The sequence below is a fragment of the Hyla sarda genome, chromosome 7, assembly GCF_029499605.1.
Source record: "Hyla sarda isolate aHylSar1 chromosome 7, aHylSar1.hap1, whole genome shotgun sequence".
In the NCBI taxonomy this organism is placed as follows: domain Eukaryota; kingdom Metazoa; phylum Chordata; class Amphibia; order Anura; family Hylidae; genus Hyla; species Hyla sarda.
In genome coordinates, this window is record NC_079195.1 from 93,940,451 (window position 1) to 93,958,702 (window position 18,252).

Below are 18,252 nucleotides of genomic sequence, written 5' to 3' on the forward strand. Positions count from 1 at the left end.
TTAGAGTCGGTCATTAGACCCATGGTGGGGCTAGGACTCTTAGACTAATGTCACATCTGCGTTTGGCGCTTCAGACAATGCCTAAGAACTGACCCAAACAGTGCATTGCACAACGGACACCAACGGTATCCGGTCCCAATGACTATGAATAGAGCCCGTTGGGTTTCCATCTGGTGTCAGTTGTTTTGCATGAGTTGAGCAGAGAAAGAAAGCTGTTCTCCGCTCAGTCCCCATCATTTGAAAGAATTCTGCGAACAGATCTTCAGACACTAATGTGAACAAGCCCTTAGCTGTATTACAGATTAGAAAATGCGCACATAGTACACTTCTGTGACACCGGCCTTAGGCTTGCTCCATTTCTGCATCTGTATTACTGCTAGCTACATGTTCTGGCCTGACCTTTCTATTCAGGTCATTAGACCAGTGCTTGGACCACACTTGCATTCATAACACAGACGTATTACACTCATCTGAAACCAACCTGAGGGTAACTTCACGAGCTGAGAGAATTTCTATCCATGCATATGAATGGCATTGCTTCTTCAGCATGCACGTGGATTTCTTCAATTCCTATTCAGATGAGTTGGACAGTCCCAGAACATTCTGCACCAAAGCTGTTACATGTGAATTTACTTTCTGACATACATTTTTTTTTGCCTGATTCATAACTTTGTAGGCAGACAACATTATTTTATTTGTTTAGTTGGCTCCGTCATTGTGTTATCTGGCATTAGAATAATACAGTACAGTATAAAAAGTGCATTATTGTCTTGACACACTGTTATAAAGTGCCAGGAAATGGGTTGAAATAAATCTTGGAGTAATCATACCCTAGTACTAAATGGCCTGGGGTTAATATTCAGTTACTGTATCCAGAGCTGAAAGTATTTATTAAGACAGATATCAAATGCAGTTACTGTACCATGCTGCCATCTCCCGCCATGTGTTCTCACAGTCATTAACACTCCTACTCTGCAGGAGGTGTTTGTGGCAGTGACAGGGTTAACTAGTCCTTTCTGGCAGAGCTGTGATGCCTTTATTAACCTGATCACTGCTGGGAGGGTGATTAGTTAATTATATTCACTCATCAGCTCTGTAGAGCTGCGTCCTGACAAGTTGCCAGGCACAATGGGCAGCGCCCACAATAAATGACAGTGATTTAAAATAAAGCGGTAAAGTTCTCACCGAGGTCTGCAGCTGTATAATAAAGCAGCTGGCGTTATACTATTATACTGTACAATACTTTGAGGTAAAACTGTTGGCAGCACAAATTGAAGATATGCTAAGTTATGAGTTGGCATTGTGGCTAGAGATGAGTAAATCGGTTCATCACAAACAATTTTGATCAAATGTTCCACAAAATTTAGATTTGTCCAAATTCAAGTTTCTGATGATTCAATTTGGGCTAATCTCTGACAGCAGCAAGGATTTCTGTCAAAGGCAAGAGTCACTACAATCATACACTGAACAGCTCAGTAAGTGTAGAGGAACAGGAGTCTCTGGTCCTGTGCATACTTTCCATGGACACTATAGAGCGCCATGGAAAGTAAGTACAGGAGCAGGGCATTGTCTCAAATCCCGTTCCTACATGTATAGACTGATTATTCCCCGCTCCTGCAGGTATAGACAAAGAAGTATCTGCTCCTACATGTATAGACTGATTATTCCCCGATCCTGCAGGTATAGACTGAGAAGTATCTGCTCCTGCAGGTATAGACTGAGAAGTATCTCCTCCTGCAGGTATAGACTGAGAAGTATCTGCTCCTGCAGGTATAGGCGGAGAAGTATCTTCTCCTGCAGGTATAGACTGTGAAGTATCTGCTCCTGCAGGTATAGACTGAGAAGTATCTGCTCCTGCATGTATAGACTGATTATTCCCCAATCCTGCAGGTATAGACTGAGAAGTATCTGCTCCTGCAGGTATAGACTGAGAAGTATCTGTTACTGCAGGTATAGACTGAGAAGTATCTGCTCCTGTAGGTATAGACTGAAAAGTATCTGCTCCTGCAGGTATAGACTGAGAAGTATCTGCTCCTGCAGGTATAGACTGAGAAGTATCTGCTCCTGCAGGTATAGACTGAGAAGTATCTGTTACTGCAGGTATAGACTGAGAAGTATCTACTCCTGCAGGTATAGACTGAGAAGTATCTGTTCCTGCAGGTATAGACTGAGAAGTATCTGCTCCTTCAGGTATGGACTGAGAAGTATCTGCTCCTGCAGGTATAGACTGAGAAGTATCTGCTCCTGCAGGTATAGACTGAGAAGTATCTGTTACTGCAGGTATAGACTGAGAAGTATCTGCTCCTGTAGGTATAGACTGAGAAGTATCTGCTCCTGCAGGTATAGACTGAGAAGTATCTGCTCCTGCAGGTATAGACTGAGAAGTATCTGCTCCTGCAGGTATAGACTGAGAAGTATCTCCTCCTGCAGGTATAGACTGAGAAGTATCTGCTCCTGTAGGTATAGACTGAGAAGTATCTGCTCCTGCAGGTATAGACTGAGAAGTATCTCCTCCTGCAGGTATAGACTGAGAAGTATCTGCTCCTGTAGGTATAGACTGAGAAGTATCTGCTCCTGCAGGTATAGACTGAGAAGTATCTGCTCCTGCAGGTATAGACAGAGAAATATTTGCTCCTGCAGATATAGACTGAGAAGTATCTGCTCCTGCAGGTATAGACTGAGAAGTATCTGCTCCTGCAGGTATAGACTGAGAAGTATCTGCTCCTGCAGGTATAGACTGAGAAGTATCTGCTCCTGCAGGTATAGACTGAGAAGTATCTGCTCCTGTAGGTATAGACTGAGAAGTATCTGCTCCTGCAGGTATAGACTGAGAAGTATCTTCTCCTGCAGGTATAGACTGAGAAGTATCTTCTCCTGCAGGTATAGACTGAGAAGTATCTGCTCCTGCAGGTATAGACTGAGAAGTATCTGCTCCTTCAGGTATAGACTAGGAAGTATCTGCTCCTGCAGGTATAGACTGAGAAGTATCTACTCCTGCAGGTATAGACTGAGAAGTATCTGCTCCTGCAGGTATAGACTGAGAAGTATCTGCTCCTGCAGATATAGACAGAGAAGTATTTGCTCCTGCAGGTATAGACTGAGAAGTATCTGCTCCTGCAGGTATAGACTGAGAAGTATGTGCTCCTGTAGGTATAGACTGAGAAGTATCTGCTCCTGTAGGTATAGACTGAGAAGTATCTTCTTCTGCAGGTATAGACAGGGAAGTATCTGCTCCTGCAGGTATAGACTGAGAAGTATCTGCTCCTGCAGGTATAGACAGGGAAGTATCTGCTCCTGTAGGTATAGACTGAGAAGGATCTGCTCCTGTAGGTATAGACTGAGAAGTATCTGCTCCTGCAGGTATAGACTGAGAAGTATCTGCTCCTGCAGGTATAGACTGAGAAGTATCAGCTCCTGCAGGTATAGACTGAGAAGTATCTGCTGCTGTAGGTATAGACTGAGAAGTATCTGCTCCTGCAGGTATAGACAGGGAAGTATCTGCTCCTGCAGGTATAGACTGAGAAGTATCTGCTCCTGCAGGTATAGACTGAGAAGTATCTGCTCCTGCAGGTATAGACAGGGAAGTATCTGCTCCTGTAGGTATAGACTGAGAAGTATCTGCTCCTGTAGGTATAGACTGAGAAGTATCTGCTCCTGCAGGTATAGACTGAGAAGTATCTGCTCCTGTAGGTATAGACTGAGAAGTATCTGCTCCTGCAGGTATAGACTGAGAAGTATCTGCTCCTGTAGGTATAGACTGAGAAGGATCTGCTCCTGTAGGTATAGACTGAGAAGTATCTGCTCCTGCAGGTATAGACTGAGAAGTATCAGCTCCTGCAGGTATAGACTGAGAAGTATCTGCTCCTGTAGGTATAGACTGAGAAGTATCTGCCCCTGCAGGTATAGACAGGGAAGTATCTGCTCCTGCAGGTATAGACTGAGAAGTATCTGCTCCTGCAGGTATAGACTGAGAAGTATCTGCTCCTGCAGGTATAGACAGGGAAGTATCTGCTCCTGTAGGTATAGACTGAGAAGTATCTGCTCCTGTAGGTATTGACTGAGAAGTGTCTGCTCCTGCAGGTATAGACTGAGAAGTAATTCTCCTGCAGGTATAGACTGAGAAGTATCTGCTCCTGCAGGTGTAGACTGAAAAGTATCTGCTCCTGCACGTATAGACTGAGAAGTATCTACTCCTGCAGGTATAGACTGAGAAGTATCTGCTCCTGCAGGTATAGACAGGGAAGTATCTGCTCCTGCAGGTATAGACAGGGAAGTATCTGCTCCTGCAGGTATAGACAGGGAAGTATCTGCTCCTGCAGGTATAGACAGGGAAGTATCTACTCCTGCAGGTATAGACTGAGAAGTATCTGCTCCTGTAGGTATAGACTGAGAAGTATCTGCTCCTGCAGGTATAGACTGAGAAGTAATTCTCCTGCAGGTATAGACTGAGAAGTATCTGCTCCTGCAGGTATAGACAGGGAAGTATCTGCTCCTGCAGGTATAGACTGAGAAGTATCTGCTCCTGCAGGTATGGACTGAGAAGTATCTGCTCCTCCACATATAGACTGGCTGTAGATATGTTCTTGCAGGCATAGAGTGGCGAGGTATACACTATATGCTCCTGTGTACACCAATCAGCCATAACATTAAAGGGGTACTCCGCCAACAGACATCTTATCCCCTGTCTAAAGGAGAGGGGATACGATGTCTGATCGCAGGGGTCCTGCCACTTGGACCCCCTGCGATCTCTGTGCAGCACCCATGCAACAGTATATTTAAAACACAGGGTTTCCTTGGCTGGAGGCATGGCGTCATACCATGCCCCCTTGTGACGTCATACCACACACCCTCAATTCATGTCTATGGGAAGGGGTGTGGCGGCCGTTTCAAAGCCTCTGAAGGTGTCCTGTGGCCAGGGATGCAGGGGTGCATCTACAACCTGATCGAGAGGGGAAGGAGTCTATCTGGGCATTCTAGACACATGTCATGGATCCCTGGGAGAGGGTAGCTTTTAACTGTATACGTGCCCCTAGTGGAACATGCCTGCATCAGGCATGCAAATATCCTAAATTCCCCCTTATATCCAACATACAGTCTATCTACATCAAGTGCCATGACCACATTAACATAAAAAAATACTGGGTTATATTTACTAAAAGGACCATACAATAAACCACAACACAACACAGTGTTACAAGTTTACATGGGTATTATGAGCCCCTAAGTGTTTAGTCCACGCAAAAGAAATGTAATACCTGCCAGATAAACTATTTTTCTTACTTTTTGCACACATGTTCCATATTGGAGCTCCAGATTTGTTGCTATAGCAAAACTCAGGTCATATTACTTGATGCAGAACAATCAGTCAACCAGATATACACTAGCATATAACAGTCTTATGGTGCAAATGTACTCTTTAAATAAGTGTTCATTGAAAATATGGGAAAGAGTTATCGCTCAGACAACTACAAAATAATGCCTGCATTCAAGTCATTAGAACAGCGCCACGTAATGGTCAAGTGTATAAGGTACGGTAAGTGTATAAGTCTTTTAACTGAAGCATTCACCTGGAGATCCACATTCGGCTAAACAAAGGCAAAAATAATATATTGTCTCCAAATGCATTTTATTTTAACCTTCACAAAGGAATATAAATATTGTAGTATATATTTATTAAAACTTTATTAAAAGGACAGCAGAATGTAAAATACTATGTAATCTGCTATTTACAAAGGAGAAACTTTGTAACATGTGGGGGGCATTTATTATTGTTTTTTGCACAATGTTATTTGCATGTTTTGAGTGTTTTTCCAGCTTGAAAGGCTGTGAGCCTTATGGTTATTTTTGTGCTATTTTTTTCAGTTTGCGCTCGCTTCCTCATTCATTAGCTAAGACAGAACATGCCGCATAGACATTTAAAAAGTTTGGATCAGTAAGGGTCTCAGTGCTGAGACCCTCACAGATCTCTAGATCAGTCAGTCCAACAAGATTTTTAGACATCATACTTTAAAGGGGAATTCTAGGATTTGTTTTTATTTGACTATGCTACAGGGGCTGTTATCTGTGTGTGACGTTTTTCTCACAATTCTTATGTGATTTTTGGCCCAACATTTATTTTTAACAGCATGCAAAATTAATCAGGTCTCAGGTTTTCCCATGTTACAGTGCAGCCAGAGATATTACATCACTAGTCAGGTGTTCAGAGGCAGCCTGTCTTTGCTTCATTGGGTGGAGAGGCCACTGGGTGGAAGGGAGATAATTCTGCAAGGAATTGTAGGTTTGCAACAGCTGGAGGCACTCTGGTTAGATAACACTGGTCAATTGTATTGAAGGGAGCACAGGTGTGCTTCAATGGGTGGGCTTGCCAATGTGTGGGAGGGAGAAAAATTACCTCACACAAGGAATTATGGGACTTGTAATTCGAGGGAGAGAACTCCAACAAGAAATAGCCAGATCACAAAAAGTTGGCCACAGCATTATGGTTGACTCTGAATTTAGCCTGATGAAGCCTGACTACTGCAATGAGATGGATTGAGAGCAGAGCTGGGCTAGGACTGCAGATTAAAGCACATCACTAAACTGTTATATTGTAGCAAGCTTTCTGGACAGGAACATTTTTGTGCTGCTAATGTATAGAATATTGCCTAAACCTGATATAATTGTAGCAAGACCTTGTTTAAAATTGTATATGCTTGTGCAAAAATTCCAATAGTTGGAATAATCTCTGATAATCTGAGGAGTACAGACAAGAAGGATTTGACCATATTGGTACAATTCTTTACCTAGCACTCCTCACTAAACATTAGCATGAACAGCTTTGGGATTTCATACATGAGTGGTAAAAAAAGAAATCCTTTGTTCTGAAAAAAGTCGAAGGATCCTGGGCTCTGGTCTTCTAGGCTTTGATGCTTTCTCTCCTGCTGCCCAGGTCTGATAATATATTGATCATCTTTGTCTTGATCTTGAGTATCTATGAATTCTTCTCAACCAGAATGTCACCTGTCATGTTACCTTTTAACTAAACACTGCAAGACAGTAGTCAATGTCCTCTCTCCTGGCATCCATATTGCTTGAGTTACACCACACAGACCTCTGTTCAGCGATCTGGGGGTCACGCATGACCAAACAGTGCAGTTTTATTCCTATATGAACCATCGTTGTTACCCCAGAGATTGTCGTAGCAATAAGTTAATTAAATGGTGGACTGAAAGAGGTTCTGCAACAAGTGTTTAATGCATATCATAAGGAATGATTTCCTCAGAGGTTTGTGGTCTATATAAATTCCCTTAGAATGCATGTGGTTACGGAGCTCCTCCACGACTTCTAATATTACTAGAATCTATATATTGTATATAAACTTATCTATGACTGTTCAGATTGTCCTACTGTTATGAGGTCCTGTTCATACTATTCATGTAATCCCTTAACCCGCCCCTAGACATGTTATCCCCTATCCAAAGGATAGGGTATAAGATGTCTGATCACGGGGGATATTTGGTGGGGCGTTCTGCAAAAAATAGGGGACAACATTTCTAGTTGCAGAGGTCCTGCCGTTGGGACCCCCCCACGATCTCTGGGTCGGGGATGCGGCTGTGTAGTTGCCATCCTCCCCTCCCATAGACATGAATGGAGGGGGCGTGGTGTGACGTCACGAACATGAGAGCCCCAGGCTTCTGTGTCCATGAACACTGCAGCACCGACCCAGAGACCGCAGGGGTCCCAGCAGTCGGACCCCTGCGATCAGGCATGTTATCCCCTATTCTTTGCATAGCACCTCCCCAGCAGTCGGACCCCCCACGATCAGACATGTTATACCCCATTCTTTGCATAGGGGATAACATGTCTAGGAGCAGAGTACTCCTTTAAAGAGAATGTGTTATCAAAAAATAACCTATTGCTTAAATCAAGTTTTTATGTAAAACATGTTTTGTAAGAGTTTTTTATTGCTATATTTATTTTACAATAATTCTGAAATGTTGCAGTTTCCATTCTGGCCACTAGATCATAAAGTAAGCTGAGGATTCCTGTTCTGTACAGATCATTTTCCAGTAATGCTGAAAAGAACACAGAGAATATCCAGTAATGTCTACAATTTATATGAATGGGACAGATTCTGTCCATTGGTGTCCATGCATCCTGCTGTACGTCATATCACGAAATGCTGTTAAAAACAGCGCAGGCATTGATCTTGGATCATTGACAATATTTTTTGTGGGTATTACAAAAAATAGCTAATATGTACGGAATTAGGTCTAAATTGCAATAGTAAAGTCAGAGGCCCATGTGTCTGAGATTACTTATGGGTTAATAAACAAGCTCTGCAGTCGATGGCAATGCAAGTGTTAAGCACAGGGATGATTAAAATATATTTTTATTTTTTCAATACTGTTACACAATCCTACTTAACCCAATGTTGTTATTGTGTTGTGCCGTATTCTTTTATCTTCCCAAATATAACTGGATCTCAGGAGGCTTCAAAGAATCCCTGGTTATGTTCTTCACAGGTTTATTCTGAAGTTAGAATGCAAATGGTTTAACAATTTACTATCACTACAAAACTCATCAATTTAGTAAATAACCAAAGCCTAAAATGAGACAAAGCTGTTTGTTATATTTCCTAAAAAGTACTTAATCTTAAAGGAGAACTTCCACAGGATAGGGTCGGGATGGGACTTCCCACGATCTCTGGGCTGGGACCCTGGCTCTCTCAGTGTGGAGCTGGTAGACGGCACGCGCTCCATTCATTTCTAGAAATGAAAGGCGCATGTGCCGGCTGCAGCACACACTTTTCCCTAAGCATCAGATTCCTTTCTGGAGATTGCGGGGGTCCCAGCAGTCGGACCCCCGCGATCAGCTGCTAATCCCCATCCTGTGGATAGGGGATAAGTTAATTTTCGCCAGGGTTCTCCTTCAATACAATACTGCATGGTATGTGATGAACAGGAAGGCTCTCTGCAATGAATATTATACTTTAATTGCCCTAGGACCATAACTGTTAAAGGGGTATTGCTTAGGATAGGTTATCAATTTCTGATGTGTGGAAGTCCAATTCCTATCACCCCCACAATCAAGTAATTGAAATGCTGCAGCTCTCACACAGCTCTGTACAGCTAGTAGTGGTTGTGCCTGGTACTGCAGCTCGTCCCATTCACTTTATAAGGAAGATCTGTAACGGCATGAACCGACAAAAGGCCACGTACAGACAACACCAAATGTATGGAGATGTGCTGGTAAGAGATATAATGGATGAAGCATTTGACAAGCTTTGTGGCCCCTCCAACAGCTGATTGTTTCAAGTGCTAGGGGTTGTACCCACACCAATTGTGTAATAATGGCATATCAATAGAAGACCCAATTAACTTGAACATAATCGAATGCTTCATACACATGACAGTGCTATATACAGGAGGTCGCTTCAGCTCTGTACTATGGTGCTATAGTCACTCTGTGTGCAGCTATATGACAAATGTATAGGGCTCCATATCATAAACATCTTTTTCCCTAGAAGATGCGCTTCTGGGGCAGAATATATTCATAATTTGGCTGCCAATAGTCTACATTTGGACCCCATAGACTTCTATGGTTGTTCTATGGTTCTATGGTACTACGATTTCTAGTGTCTCATGCACAAAACCCATGGGTTTTGGCACATTTAATAAAATACAAAAAAACAATAGGAAAGTCTCCATAAATATATTATTGCAGCCCCCAAACCACCCAACCTGCCTAAATCTATCTTTATTCCCCCATCGTATAACCTCCATAACTAAAATGACTATGAAAATAGAAGCAGAGGAAGGAAATGTTTATTTCCACGTCAAATATGGTATTTAGAAGAATCATGCACAATTAAGATGAAATGTCATACAGCATGGTGACGTTTCTATAGCTTAATATCCAGAAATTCCCTTTACACAGATAATCCTGTCTATATTGCTTTCTGGCAGTAATGGGAATGGATCATCACGTGAACTTTATTTAAATCAATTCCTATTTATTATCAAAGAGGATCGGCATTCAGAAAATAAAAAAAAAATTCCACTACGGTTTCATGTTCTCCCAAGAGGGTTAACATTAGAGGCAAATCTCCTATTACCCTAGCATTGAAGAGTCAAGTGAAAGCCTTGTGGCTACAGCATACCTTCCATAATGCATTAGATACAGATGGTATACAATTGTAAAAAGATACACTGGAGATATACTTTGATGGCCAAGCACTTGACAGCAGCTTCACAGTCCTTGATTTCCAGTTAGTTTTCATGTGATGGTGTACAGCAATCCTGAAATATTTACTTAAAGGTGTTGTCCAGTTTAAAGAAAATCTATTCTTTATATACCCTTTAACCCCTTAAGGACTCAGCCCATTTGGGCCTTAAGGACTCAGACAATTTTATATTTACGTATTTGTTTTTTCTTCCTCGCATTCAAAAAATCCTAACGCTTTTATTTTTTCATTCACAGACTAGTATGTGTTTTTTGCGCGACCAGTTGTCCGTTGTAATGTCATCACTCACTTTACCAAATACTATATGTGTGGGGAAATTAAAAAGAAAACCGCAATTTTGCAAATTTTGGAAGGTTTCGTTTTTACGCCGATACCCATGATAACATACTTTTTTATTAATGTTGCACTTAAAAAAAAATTGCAAACTTTTTAACCAAATTAGTGTGTTTAAAATCCCCCTATTTTGAAGACCTATACATTTTTCCATATAAGCGCCGGTATGAGGGCTCATTTTTTGCACCGTGATATGTACTGTTTTTTATTTATTTATTTTTTTCTATATAATTTTATTGGTTTTCTGAAGAATATAACAAGTGGCGATAAGTAACTATAATGAGGAAGCCGTAGCAGCCTCATAAAATTAAGAACATTCTCATACAAAGAAATGCATGTAAATAAGTACACAATAACAAGGTGTAAGGAAAAAGACAATAGGATCTGTACTTTTTATTGATACCATATTTGCTTACATAAAACTTTAAATACATTTTTTATTATTTTTTTGGGAATAAAATGTTATAAAAAAAAAGCAGCTATTTTTTTTTTTTTTTTTTTTACGTTCACGCCGTTCACCGTACGGTATCATTAACATTTTATTTTAATAGTTCAGATATTTATGCATGCGGCGATACCAAATATGTATATAAAATATATTTTTTAAACTTTTTGGGGGTGAAATAGGGAAAATGGGACAATTTACATTTTTATTGGGGGAGGTGGGTTTTCAAATTATTTTACTTTTTTTTTTTACTTTTTTACTTTTATTTCTACACTTTTACAATTGATCTTCTGCCAAGTGGCTCAAGAGCCTATGCCTTCTATGAAAAAGTTTTTACCACTCAAGTTCCAACACTTTTTCAAATATTTGTTTCTATATTTGTGATTATTCCTTTTTTTAAACTCTTGTCTCGAAGAGAAAACAGGAATCTCCATGCATCCCTGAAAGAGATGTATACATAAAAGCCAACTTAGGCCGGGACTTCAATCATCTGGAACGTCCTGCTCTGTTTATACATGGCCTCAAATATTTAGGTTTCGTCAAACAAAACATGCAGTGAAACAAAGTATGTCTGGCAAGATATTAAAATATACAAAGGATATATAAAAAAAATCTTTTTGGACACCAAGTTCTATTAAACAGTAGAGAAGTCTTTTTAGTAAAGTCACTTTTGGCAGCTGGTTGTTCACCTGAACACAGGCAGGGGGTTATATTTTGAGAAGAGGTTGTCCTGACCAAATAGCCTTAGACCAGTTTTACATAAGCATAAAACGAATGCATTTTTCCATCCATATTGCGACCAAAAGTCCTGGCCTGACCACGGGTCTGATGATCTGAACTGACAGCTGTCAGTGAACATATAGTAAAGAATATTTTTATAGGTAGTCCTGATAAACTGAAGAGTTTAATGTTAGCACAGGGAAAGATTCATTTTTGTCAATATAAAATGATGAGATACTGCAAATTCAGACAAAACATAATATTTCTGAATGCATATGTGTCTCGTAGCCTGTCCTTATATCTTCATCTACAATGACGTTACACATTGTTACCAAACACTCAAATCAGCCCATGGCTCAGGGCAGTGTGCATACTGACACAGCACGCCCCTGTGCACAACTAGGTCATACAGGTATATTCAATCATTATTCTCAGCATTCAGCTCTGCCTCCACCTTCTACTATGCATGTCGATTGCATTATGACAGTCTGCTAAAAACAAGGCAGCAGTACAATACAGACAAGAAAAAAGGATGAGAAAATCAACAGCAGCAATTCTAAATGGAGCATTGGTTAACTTTGTGGCTCTGCAGCTCCCGGCCATCATTTTTATTCTGACCCGATCACCTTCTAGATAATTGTAAGATATTCTACAGCTAATCAAATAAAGCTAAACTACAAGGAGTATGACTAATGGAGTAGCAAGTATAGCAGTAGCAAAGTATATACCTCCAATACTCCCCAAAGGTGAGGGCAAAGATTTGTTACTATGAGATGGTACAGATGCCTGGTCAAACAGGATGAGGGAGAAAGAGAATGGTGGGCAGAGGAGAAAGTATATACAGAACATAGTCTATGTGGAAATACAAGATACAAATACACAAGCAGAGAACCCACTACAACTATCTTGCATTATAATAAGTGATGAGCGACATAGGCCATATTCAAATTCCCAATATTTCGCAAATATTTGGGCTAATATTTCGCATATTCATTCACTTGTTTTTTCCATGTGAAATTTGTGATAAAATTTGCAAAATGTGCGATTATATCTTTCAACTAACTACTGGAGCACTCACGTTTCTGAAGACTAGAACACTGGTGATAGTGGATATGCTGAACCTGTGTGGTAGATTACTTGGACCGTACCGGGGAGCGGAGTCTAAGGTGCCGCTGCTTTTCACCAGAGCCTGCTGCAAAGCGGGATGGACTTGCTGTGGCAGGCGGCACCCAGGTCGTTACCACTGGCACGACTCATCCACACAGGTAGCTGGTGTGGCACAGAGGGAGACTGGCAGGATATGGCAAGATGGCAGTAGGTCAGGGCAGGTACACAAGTGCAGGGGAGGTAGGTAGCAAGGAACAGGTACATGGTAACAGGGACACAGACTTTCACTATGGCATAAGGTAGCCAAAGATCCGGTAGGGAACCAAGGTAGGAGCTGATATTTAAGGCCCAGGGTGCAGGTGTTCCTCCTATTGCAAGACAATGCCAGACCTCATGTGGCTGGAGTGTGTCAGCAGTTCCTGCAAGAGTAAGGCATTGATGCTATGGACTGGCCCGCCCATTCCCCAGACCTTAATCCGATTGAGCACATCTGGGACATCATGTCTTGCTCCATCCACCACAGACTGTCCAGGAGTTGGTGGATGCTTTAGTTCAGGTCTGGGAGGACATCCCTCAGAGACCATCCGCCACCTCATCAGGAGCATGCCCAGGCGTTGTAGGGAGGTCATATGGGCACGTGGATGCCACACACACTACTGAGCCTCATTTTGACTTGTTTTTAGGGCATTAAATCAAAGTTGGATCAGCCTGTAGTGTGGTTTTCCACTTTGATTTTGAGTGTGACTCAATATCCAGACCTCCATGGGTTGACAAATTTGTTTTCCATTGATCATTTTTGTGTAATTTTGTTGTCAGCACATTCAACTATGTAAAGACTAAAGTATTTCACACGATTAGGTCATTCATTCAGATCTAGGATGTGTTATTTTAGTGTTCCCTTTATTTTTTTCAGCAGTGTATTTAGGTGCAGGGATAACTTTCTGATTTAAAGTGAACAGAATATTTGGCAGTGTTTGTTCAAGCTGCAATTCAAACAGTCGTTTCCAATTTCTGGCTTTATAATGATTATTCATTTTTGTTTGTCTAGAAGTACACGAGCTGCAATGCTATAGACTGATGTCAGTGGAGACACATATATTGCTGAAGCAGAGCACAGAGACTCGTAGAGAAGATTTTTTCCTTTTGTGGATAGCAGACTACTACTTTATGTAATGTATGGATTAATGGATTTTAAGTGTTTTCAAGTAACCATAAAAATACGTATGATACTAGACTTCAGGTTTTTGTAATGTTACTAAATAAAACCCCTTTGTTCAGCTCCAAAAAGTCATGTTAAAGATTCATGTATCATGGATTACAAGTGTGCTTCTCAGAGAATTTTAAAGATGCATACCAACCGTGTCTCCATTTGCCTTCATTTTTGCAAACAGACACATGAATGTCATATCTCATCTAATGGATTCTATGAAAAATTCTTTAATGCGCACCATACTACCAAATAATTATCCATTGAACCATTGCTTTTGGGGGGGGAAAGGTGCCCCAAGGTGGCATGGTAGTGTACAAGGCCTAATACGCACCTAACAGCCTAAGAATTGTATGATATTAAATACAAATTCTAACAGCTGCAAATATATCATGGTACTCCGATCTCAACTAATGTAGTTACACTTGTAGGGTACATCAAGTTAAATATATTTACAAATGCATTCATTTAGTAAACCTGCATTTTTCTCCTGATATTCCCTCTAGTCCACCGCTCCACTCTAGAAAAGGTGATCGGGCTGATGCATCTATAGTGGAGCAGTGGTCAGTAACCTAGACAAGGGAAGAAAAGGAGAAACAGGCAAGTTTGCTAAATTAATGTATGTACAAAGTTTTTTAACTTGACATGCCCTTTGTGTTCAGCTACATTTAGAACATCATAGTTACCAACATAGCACCTAGAAAGTCAATGATTCTGGGCAAACACTATTGATCCATGGGCTCTACGGACCCAATTCACACATGTATAGACTCATATGATCAAGCGTTAATACTGTAAACAGGTAGAATATAGCATAATGTCCATACTTTTATAAGGATGATAAATCCTTCATGTATTTATTCAATTCTTGACAATATATTTGTTATTCAGACATATGAGTGCCGTTATTCATAATGCAAGATGGAAAAAGCCTACCTCAGTCAGATGGAGAGAGACACAAGTACAAACCTGCCACGCTACGTTTCAGGGGCAGTTGCCCTTAGTCATGCGCACATGACTATATGTTCAGCTACATGAATTGAGATAGAGATACCCCTTTAATGTAATATTACATGTTGGCTATTCAAATGGATAGGTTTCCACATAATACCTGGTTGTGGGGAGCCTGCTAAGTCATTGTAGGACAAGTGTTAAGGGGTTTTCCAGATAAAATAACTCCCTATAAGTATGAATTAATTAAATGTATTGTCCCTATTTTACAAAATCTATAAATTCTTCCTTTTTGCTTCAGTTTTTATTGTTTATGGCTTCCTACTAACTATTTTTCCTATTATTTTCCGTTTTCATTTTCCCTACGATGTGTATTAATGCAATGTAAACACAGACAAATGGCCATTTTAGCGCATTAAAATATTTTACTAGGAAGCCGTGCTACTGTTATTTTTGTAGCATGTCTTGAGAACTTTTGTAGTTACTAGTTCCCAAGACATGCCAGTTTACTCATAATAAAATGTTACAGATGTTATGCGTGGTGATCAGCTGGCCTTTAAAACAGATAAACCCGCAAAGCAAAAACTATTATTTCCAAGTACAATAACAGAATAAAAGGAAGTGGATTTTTCTTTAACACACATAAATACTTCCCACTGCCAGATCCTAACTACTAACCCCATTGGTCTCTTCTAAAAACTTGGAACTACAACATATGTATTAAATGAGAATAATAACTATATGCAGCATATAAAAAATAAAGAATTTCACTTGTCCAAAGAAGTGAATTATTAAATGTTCTTAAAGCCAAAAAACAGCTGGAAGCTTCAAATAAAAAAGAATCAGAGAAGAACACAACGTTCAGAAATGGATACATAATAGGAAAGTGTAAAGCTGCCCAAATTCTTCCAATGGATATTAGCCAAATGAGCTATTCCTCTTGCCTCCCTCATATACATGCACACTCAGCTTGGGAAAACATGAAGGTGATCACAACTCACATTTCTGCTTTGAGGGACCATAGAAAACAGGTTATGTTATCAAACCAGTAGATTAACCCACTGGCTGCTGAGAGTGGTCAAGTAGGAAAAAACAATTGTATTGCTACTTAGGGAACCATACCAGTCCTACTCAGCATTGAAACTTTAAAGCTGCTAATAGATTTTGGATTGCTGTTGGCCAACATATATTACTTTCGAGTCCCAAGTCCTTTATATACATACAAGCTCGGCAGAGTAAGCATGTGTTTTCAATTGGGAGAGAGGAATGACTCCTGTAGGGAAGTCTGCTGGCAGGTGAGATTAGAGTGGTCCCATGTATATAAAATAATTGACCAGCCCTGCCAAGATGAGCAGGTTTGGTGGACTTGCATCTATTGTGTGCCAAGTCTGCCATTACTTAGTGGTCATACCTTTGTATAATAGATCAAGGGGCAAAATAACTGAAATAAGTTCAATACTAACTTGTGTTTCTAGTGCCAGTTTGTTTATAAGCCTGCTACAGAAACACACCGGCATATTATGAGTCAAAAGGAGATTAACTTTCAAAGTCAGTGATCAGTCTGAGATTGTTCTTCCAGCACCAGTGCTCTTCCAAGAACAGACTGTTCAGCCTAGGAGACAATAATTCCTAGGCATGCTGTGTTTAAGACAACTTTTTAGATTGATTCTTATGTTATCATTAGAGATGAGTGAATTTTTAAAAAATTTGGTTTGGTCAGAATTAATTCACGGTGAATCGTTATTAAAAACGGCTATTTTTGGCCTACAGAGAGCCTCAATAGGTGTGTAGAACACTTTGCCTTGCCCTAACACGCATAGGGAGTGTGCTGTGTTAGAGAAATAATACTGTTATTCAGTACTGTTATGACATGCAGATTAGAGGCATCGCTATTAGAATCTCTGTATCAGACTGGCACAATGACAGAGCCTGGAGGTGGCATCAGTATGAGGAGACCATATAGTGGCTGAATGACACAGAGTGGAGGTGGCAGCAGCATGAGGAGACCATATAGTGTCTGAATGACACAGCATGGAGGTGGCGGCAGCATGAGGAGACCATATAGTGGCTGAATGACCCAGCCTGGAGGTGGCAACAGCTTGACGAGACCATAGGGACTCACAATTGAAAAGATAAAAAATATTTTTTAACATTTAAATTGAAGATTTCAAATAGATGAATCTAAAAAGTGTTATTTAATGTGCCAGCTGCATGAGGAAACCACATGGCGGCACAGTGACACAGCCTTGAGGTGGCAGCAGCATGAGGAGACCATAATCTGGCAGAATGACACAGCCTGGTGTTGGCAGCAGCAAGAGGAGACCATATAGTGGTTGAATGACACAGCCTGGAGTTGGCGGCAGCAAGAGGAGACCAAAGAGTGGCTGAATGACACTTCCTGGAGTTGGCGGCAGCATGAGACCATATAGTGGCTGAATGACACAGCCTGGAGATGGCAACAGCCTGACAAGACCATAGAGCCTCACAATTGAAAAGATCAAATTAATTATTTACAGACCACATGGCGACCACATGGCGGCACAGTGACACAGCCTGAAGTTGTTGGCAGCAAGAGGAGAACATATAGTGGCTGAAGGGCACAGCCTCGAGTTGGCGGCAGCATGAGGAGACCATATAGTGGCTGAATGACAGCCTGGAGGTGGCGGAAACATGAGTAGACCATATGGTGGCTGAATGAGACAGTCTGGAACTGGCATCAGCATGAGAATAACATATGGTGGCAGTATGAGATAGCCTGGAGCTGACATCAGCATGAGGAGAACATATGTTGGCAGAATGAAACAGCCTGGAGGTTGCATCAGCATGAAGAGAAAATATAGTGGCAGAATGAGACAGCCAGGAGGTGGCCGTTCTGACACTGCAGCTCAAGGAGGGTGTGTTTTGCGGTGTACAAGTGGCTGAAGTGCATGAAAAGTTTCCTTCTCGTTGTTAGGATGTCTTGCAGATGGGGGGAACACTTCAGGAACGGCTTCACAACCAGATTGGACACGTGTGCCATGCAGGGTGCATGGCTCAGGTTTCCTTGCCGCAGTGCAGACAAGATGTTCTTCCCGTTGTTGGTCACCATAGTTCCCATTTCCAGTTTTCGAGGAGAAAGCCATGATTCAATTTCTTGATGAATGACTTTTAGCAGTTACTCCCCTGTGTGACTCAGTTCGCCAAGGCAAACCGTGCCCTGCACACATGGTATGCTGGAGGGCACTGAGACTTGTCCGTGCAGTGGAGGATGAGGACACGGTGGAG

The 18,252-nt window shown here is 41.1% G+C and overlaps 1 protein-coding gene across 2 annotated transcripts in view; it reads right to left on the minus strand.

The window, feature by feature from the left end:
* PRKG1 (protein kinase cGMP-dependent 1) overlaps positions 1–18,252 on the minus strand; it is a 1,084,726-nt gene that overhangs the window by 903,060 nt on the left and 163,414 nt on the right. The window lies entirely within an intron of this gene.